Genomic DNA, 7,810 nt, shown 5'->3' on the forward strand with positions numbered 1-7,810 from the left:
GTGGGGCTGGGGAGCAGATAGGGGTGTCACAGCCCCACCTGCCCGCCCCTCCCCTGCAACAAGTCAACAAACCAGCGGTCACGCCCAGTCCCATCATCACAGAGATGGGGAAACCGAGTCCCAGAAAGGCTTATGGCGTGGCCCTGGCCCCAGCCCTGGCCTGGCTGTGAACTGGCTGTAGGCTCTTGAGCGAGGCCCCTCCCCGACCTGCTGAGTCAGCTGACTCATCTGTGCGCCGGCCTCCTCAGCCACACCGGGGCTCCTGGCCCTGACCTTTCTGGGCCTCCCAGCGAGGGTAGGAATCTGTGGCTAGGCTTCCCAGAGCCCGCGGGCCCTCTGAGATGCCGTGTGTGTGTGCTTTTCCCATGGGTCCCATCAAGTTATTGAAGGGGTCTACGATCTAAAACACGTGGAGACCGACAAGAAGAGACAGAGAGCTTCTGACGTCTCTTCCAGTGCAGACATCGTAGGGTTCTGCATCTAAGAGTTGAAAATCCTCAAAGATCCGAATCCAGTATTGATGCTTCTGGAAATACCATCGACTGAGAAAGTTCCAAAAGACATCTGCCTGTGTCTCCAGCCATCACTGTCATTTATTACTAGTTTTTGAAAAAATGCTGTCTTGACCCAGTCTTGAGGTCCTTGCTAGAGGCCGGTCAGTTCGTGAGCAGCTGATTAAGTCCACACTGTAGTCACTTTGCTTATTGACTTTTACGCTCTGGGCCACTGTGCGTCTGCCCTGATCACCTTGGAGCCAGGTATCAAACAACCCTATAACCTGGGAATCACAAAATTGTTCAAATTAGCCAACCCACAGGGAGCCCAGGAAACCTCGCTAACCCCACCCCTGTGCCGCATAAACTGCTGCCTGTAGTTCCAGCTTGCTGGGGCCCTGTCCCAGGTGGCCCTGCCTGGCAGCCTTTCCTTTGGAGCTGTAAGAAACAAAAAGTTCTGCCTTTTATCTATTCACATGTCACTGCATTGTGTCCTGCCATCAAAAGAATCTTTAACTCTTGCTAGGCAATTACCACTCTTCTATTTACCTAACTTGCATCTACTCACCCATCTATGTCCCTCCACCTACTCATCCATCTACCTACCGTCCACTCATCCACCGGCTCATTTATCAGATACCCACATGGCCAGGCAGTGTATTGTCAGGTAAGTGAATGAATCAGACAAACCCATCCCTAGGGGAGTCTATACTGAGGCCAGTCCCCTGCCAACGGGCAGAGCCAGGCTGGGGGATTGTTTCATTTCCAAGTGCTCCTTAAGGACTCAGTAGCAGCCTGCAGTGGTTTACGTCTGGGCTAGCACAGCTCGTGTCCTTCAGTACTGCACTGAGAAGGTTTGGCTAAGCCCTTCCTGCACAGTCCCTGCCACTGCAGCCAGATTGCACCCCCTCACCACTCGGTGGGCTTGGCTGGGGTCTGCAGGGGACAGCTCAGCCCTGCCAGGGCTCGGGGTTCTAGCCAGCCCAGCTGCATTCGGGGAAGACTAAAGAGGGATCCAGTTATTCCTGCAAAACGCTGCTGGCTTCCCCAGTAAGCAGGGCCCCCTCACGTGGCATGGTAAGAAGCTGCCAGGACAGCCTGCCCAGCCACGTCCAGCCTCTGTACCTTAGCCCCATTGAACCCCTTCAGGCTCCTGAATGTAACAGGATCACACTTGACGCTGGGCCTTTGCACATGCATTAGTCTCTACCCGAAACACCCTTCCTTTGCCTTTGCTTGGTCACACCCACGGTCCTCTTAGCACCTGCCTGGGGGCCTTCTCTGAGGCCTTGGTTAGGGCCCACATCCGCTCAGCACTCAGCAGCCTGCCTGGCTCCTCCCACAGCCGGGGACTGCTCTTGGTGGACTGAGAACACCGAGAGGCAGGGGTCTTCTTTACGATGGTTTCTCACTTGGCGCCCAGTGGGCACCTTCGGGCGGAATGAAGACACAGCCCAGTCTATGGGGAAAAGCCCCGGGTCCAACCTCACTGGGGTGAAGCAAAGGCCAAACAGAACAGCGCGAAAGCAGACTATAGACACAGACACGTAGGCGCACATGTTTGTTTACGAATGTCCACCCTGCACCCCAGTGTTCCAGAACATTCTCTCCACGTGTCTGTGTGTGAGCCAGAGGTCTGTCCTCCCAGGAAGGCCACTATCCATCGGCCTCCGGGAGTGGGCTGTGCTTTTGTCCAGAACTGCACGGTACTGAGCAGAGAGACGCTCCCTTGTCCCCTGTCACTCAGCAGCTGCCCTGCGGTGGGCTCACCTGTTGCACGCACCTGAGGCAGACCAGCCACAGAAAACTGGAAAGCGGAGTCGGAAGGAAAGTAAGTGTTGGTTTTGATTCACGGCAGAACACATGCCTGGAATCCGCCTGGTCGGCACTGACGCCCACACTTAGAAACCCCATGGAGCGCCTCCAGCCAACGTGCCTGTGACTGCCCTCCCGGCCTGCCTCCCTGCCTCGGCCCCTCCCAGAGCCCTCCGGCCCCAGCTCCGGCCCCTCCTGGCTGCCCACTGCCGAACCGCCTCTGTGCCAGGCCCTGTCGCAGTGTGCGACCCAGGTTAGTCCACGTTATGCCACTGGCCCTTCACAACAAGCCGAGGAGGGGTTATAAGTCATCATGCCCATTTCACAGATGAGGAAACAGAGGCTTAACTTGGCCTAAATCCTGCAGATTGTCAACAGCAGAGCGAAGATTGAAGCCCAAGTCTTACTCCATAGCTGCACCCCTCTCTTTCCTCCAAAGGAAGATGCAACTTAAAAAAAAAAAAAACTGATCATATACATAGTATATATGTCTAGTTTTCCTGTTGATTGAGCTCAATGTGTAAGACAAAATGGAAATTGCCTGAAAAGTGCAGTTCTTGGAGGTGTTGAATAATTCGGTGCCATGCTTACATAAGCTGACATTGATCTGTGATATAATATGCGCAGTGTTATGGATATCTTTGCTTCCATATACCCGTTTCTACACGAATGGGATCATGCCATGTATGCTGTTGTTTTAAACTGTGAATTTCTCCCTTTCTGTCAGTCTTTTGCTTCCCGTGCTGCCCTCCCTCCCACCGTCCTTTCCTGAGCACCTCACCAGGGTGCATGACAGCCGGGCCAACTCAGAATTTATGGGGCAAAGTGAAAATGTGGGGCCCCTTCTTCAAAAAGCGGGAAAGAAATGCTCAGAAAGCCTTTTCCTTTCTTCTGTGTCTCTCTCTCCACTTGTCATGGTGGATTTTCTAATTGGAAACTTAATGTTGTTCTAAGTAATGAAAAATTGAAATGTAAAATTATTAGCCTGCATTATACCATTCATCGGTACATTACTCAATGCCAATTTTAGATGCAAAGATCCGTGCATTTAACTTGCAGGCGGAATCACTGGAATTATGCAACTTGTATTTCATAGCTTGCACGTGGGTGTGTCTCTCATTTCTAACCAGGTCTGCGAAAACACTGTAGAAAACAAGCTCGTCTGCTTTTCTTTGCCTTCTCGATGCGTGTGTGCACGTTCTGCCAACACGCCTTGCCTTCTGTCACTGGGGAGTAGGGGGGGACTGGCAGGACCGGCGCTTGGGCCCTGTCTTCCCCAGTTCTGCACCTGCAGCCTGGAGGGAGTGGGTGGCCACGGCAGGGAGGCAACACGAGTAAGACAGGGTGTGACAGGGTTCCGCGGCCGTGGTGCCTGTGAGACTGGCTCGAGTGCTCTGTGACACCAGCTGTAACCTCCACCTCCTGGGGTGTCAAGGGAGAGAGGAAATGTCTACCCCCTCCCCCCGGCCTCGCAGGGACTTCCCCAGTGCGGAGACCTTTTCTTCATTCTGACACTTAGGAAGTTGAATTGTGTATGTTTAACCTGCCATTGTTCCTCTCCCCCTGAAAGCCGGTGTGTCTCATCATTAGAGGTGCCTTAGTATTAGGGAAATATGCAAAGTCCGCCGTGAAGTTTTATTACATGGGTTTGGAATAAATAAGTGCTCAAAACAAGTGAAGTCCTGGCTCTTCCTGGCACAAAGACCTTTGGAGGTGAGATGGGAGAGAGACTCGAGGGGGCTGCATGGAGAGACGAGGAGGTTGGTCTTTCCTCCGTCCACCCGTCTGTCCCTCCGCTGCCCTGGGAGGCAGATGGCGGGGCCTGGTCCTGGGGGGTATGGCAGATCCCTGACCATCCCCAGGCTTGGTGGGAAGTGGCCCTCAGCCTGGCGGGCAGCCTGGCTGTGCTTCCCAGCTCTGTCCTTGGCCCTGGGCTGTCGCTGGCAGGTCGGGAGAGGCAGTTGCTCACGTCCTGCTGCAGGGACGGCTGGCTGGGAGCTTCCGAGGCTGGAAATCCTCAGTGGGCGAGGAGGGGATGCTGGTTCCTGGAATCCCCTGGGCCCCTCTTCCCCCGGGACTCACAGCTAAGCCAGAATCCCAGCGAGCCGGCTCTGCTTGCTGGGGCATAGAAGTGCCATCCCTACCTCCATCTGCCTGCCCTATCCCCAATCCGGTTCCATCCTGTTGGCCATCAGCGGTGGCACCATGGGCCTGTGCCTCAGGGGAGACACACTGGGAGGGGTGTGGCACCTGGCAGGAGCCCTCCATGATCTGGCTCCTGTCCTGGCTGTCCACCAATCAGTCCCTTCACCTGCCCAGGTCTCCAGCCCCCTGGAGCCTCTTCCCGCTCATGCTGTGCTCTGCGTGTGCTGTTCTCTCTCCTGATCCCTTCCCTGCCTGTGCTGTTCTCTCTCCTGATCCCTTCCCTGCCTGTGCTGTTCTCTCTCCCGATCCCTTCCCTGCGTGTGCTGTTCTCTCTCCCGATCCCTTCCCTGCGTGTGCTGTTCTCTCTCCCGATCCCTTCCCTGCGTGTGCTGTTCTCTCTCCCGATCCCTTCCCTGCGTGTGCTGTTCTCTCTCCCGATCCCTTCCCTGCGTGTGCTGTTCTCTCTCCCGATCCCTTCCCTGCCTGTGCTGTTCTCTCTCCCGATCCCTTCCCTGCCTGTGCTGTTCTCTCTCCCGATCCCTTCCCTGCCTGTGCTGTTCTCTCTCCCGATCCCTTCCCTGTGTGTGCTGTTCTCTCTCCCGATCCCTTCCCTGTGTGTGCTGTTCTCTCTCCCGATCCCTTCCCTGTGTGTGCTGTTCTCTCTCCTGATCCCTTCCCTGTGTGTGCTGTTCTCTCTCCCGATCCCTTCCCTGTCTGTGCTGTTCTCTCTCCCGATCCCTTCCCTGTGTGTGCTGTTCTCTCTCCCGATCCCTTCCCTGTGTGTGCTGTTCTCTCTCCCGATCCCTTCCCTGCCTGTGCTGTTCTCTCTCCCGATCCCTTCCCTGCCTGTGTTGTTCTCTCTCCCGATCCCTTCCCTGTGTGTGCTGTTCTCTCTCCCGATCCCTTCCCTGTGTGTGCTGTTCTCTCTCCCGATCCCTTCCCTGCCTGTGCTGTTCTCTCTCCCGATCCCTTCCCTGCCTGTGCTGTTCTCTCTCCCGATCCCTTCCCTGTGTGTGCTGTTCTCTCTCCCGATCCCTTCCCTGCGTGTGCTGTTCTCTCTCCCGATCCCTTCCCTGCCTGTGCTGTTCTCTCTCCCGATCCCTTCCCTGCCTGTGCTGTTCTCTCTCCCGATCCCTTCCCTGCCTGTGTTGTTCTCTCTCCTGATCCCTTCCCTGCCTGTGCTGTTCTCTCTCCCGATCCCTTCCCTGTCTGTGCTGTTCTCTCTCCTGATCCCTTCCCTGTCTGTGCTGTTCTCTCTCCTGATCCCTTCCCTGCGTGTGCTGTTCTCTCTCCCGATCCCTTCCCTGTCTGTGCTGTTCTCTCTCCCGATCCCTTCCCTGTCTGTGTTGTTCTCTCTCCTGATCCCTTCCCTGTGTGTGCTGTTCTCTCTCCCGATCCCTTCCCTGCCTGTGCTGTTCTCTCTCCCGATCCCTTCCCTGTGTGTGCTGTTCTCTCTCCCGATCCCTTCCCTGCCTGTGCTGTTCTCTCTCCTGATCCCTTCCCTGTCTGTGCTGTTCTCTCTCCCGATCCCTTCCCTGTGTGTGCTGTTCTCTCTCCCGATCCCTTCCCTGTCTGTGCTGTTCTCTCTCCCGATCCCTTCCCTGCCTGTGCTGTTCTCTCTCCTGATCCCTTCCCTGTGTGTGCTGTTCTCTCTCCCGATCCCTTCCCTGCGTGTGCTGTTCTCTCTCCCGATCCCTTCCCTGCCTGTGCTGTTCTCTCTCCCGATCCCTTCCCTGCCTGTGCTGTTCTCTCTCCCGATCCCTTCCCTGCGTGTGCTGTTCTCTCTCCCGATCCCTTCCCTGCCTGTGCTGTTCTCTCTCCCGATCCCTTCCCTGCCTGTGCTGTTCTCTCTCCCGATCCCTTCCCTGCGTGTGCTGTTCTCTCTCCCGATCCCTTCCCTGCCTGTGCTGTTCTCTCTCCCGATCCCTTCCCTGCCTGTGCTGTTCTCTCTCCCGATCCCTTCCCTGTGTGTGCTGTTCTCTCTCCCGATCCCTTCCCTGTCTGTGCTGTTCTCTCTCCCGATCCCTTCCCTGCCTGTGCTGTTCTCTCTCCCGATCCCTTCCCTGCCTGTGCTGTTCTCTCTCCCGATCCCTTCCCTGCCTGTGCTGTTCTCTCTCCTGATCCCTTCCCTGCCTGTGCTGTTCTCTCTCCTGATCCCTTCCCTGCCTGTGCTGTTCTCTCTCCCGATCCCTTCCCTGTGTGTGCTGTTCTCTCTCCCGATCCCTTCCCTGTCTGTGCTGTTCTCTCTCCCGATCCCTTCCCTGTCTGTGCTGTTCTCTCTCCCGATCCCTTCCCTGCCTGTGCTGTTCTCTCTCCTGATCCCTTCCCTGTGTGTGCTGTTCTCTCTCCCGATCCCTTCCCTGTCTGTGCTGTTCTCTCTCCCGATCCCTTCCCTGTGTGTGCTGTTCTCTCTCCCGATCCCTTCCCTGTCTGTGCTGTTCTCTCTCCCGATCCCTTCCCTGTCTGTGCTGTTCTCTCTCCCGATCCCTTCCCTGCCTGTGCTGTTCTCTCTCCTGATCCCTTCCCTGTGTGTGCTGTTCTCTCTCCCGATCCCTTCCCTGTCTGTGCTGTTCTCTCTCCCGATCCCTTCCCTGTGTGTGCTGTTCTCTCTCCTGATCCCTTCCCTGCCTGTGCTGTTCTCTCTCTCAATCCCTTCCCTGCAGATCTGCAGATCAATGCTCACCGGCCCAGCACGATGCACCTGCTCTGAAGCCCCGTTCTCTCTGAGCTCCTCCACAGCACCTCGCCATTGTCTGAGTTTTCTCAAGGGCCCTAGACCATGGGCCGGGGTCCTCCTGTCCTCTGGTCACTTGTCACCAGGGCGTCTGGCCACATGACTCTAATCTCCCTGTCCATTCGTGTCCTTTTATACCCTGGAGATAACACCTGGCTTGCAGGTTGTGAAAAGGAGATGGTATAAGGCGTGTGGGGCAGGCGCGTGTCGGGCACTGGACAACACAGGACCAGACCTGCCTTCAGGCCCAGCGCTGCTGCTCACAACCTGCACAGACTCCGGTAAAGTGGAAATATTAATGAATCCATCAGAGGGCTGCCGGGATGGCCACATGGGGATCTGTGTAAGGCTCAGCCCTCACTGGATTGTTCCTCTTTCTCCACAGTGGCCCGCAAGCACTCCCCCTTGCCCTACTTAAAAAAAAAATCAAGATGAAATTCACATAACACAAAATGACCCATTTTTAAGTGTACAATTCAGTGGCATTTTAGTACATTCACAATGTTGTGCAGCCACCACCTCTATCTAGTTCCAGAACAATTCATCACCCCCAAAGAGACCCCATAGCCATGAAGTGGTCACCCCCACCCCCCACCCTGAGACCGCGCTGGCCACCACCGTC

The sequence above is a fragment of the Microcebus murinus genome, chromosome 6, assembly GCF_040939455.1.
Source record: "Microcebus murinus isolate Inina chromosome 6, M.murinus_Inina_mat1.0, whole genome shotgun sequence".
Classification (NCBI taxonomy): domain Eukaryota; kingdom Metazoa; phylum Chordata; class Mammalia; order Primates; family Cheirogaleidae; genus Microcebus; species Microcebus murinus.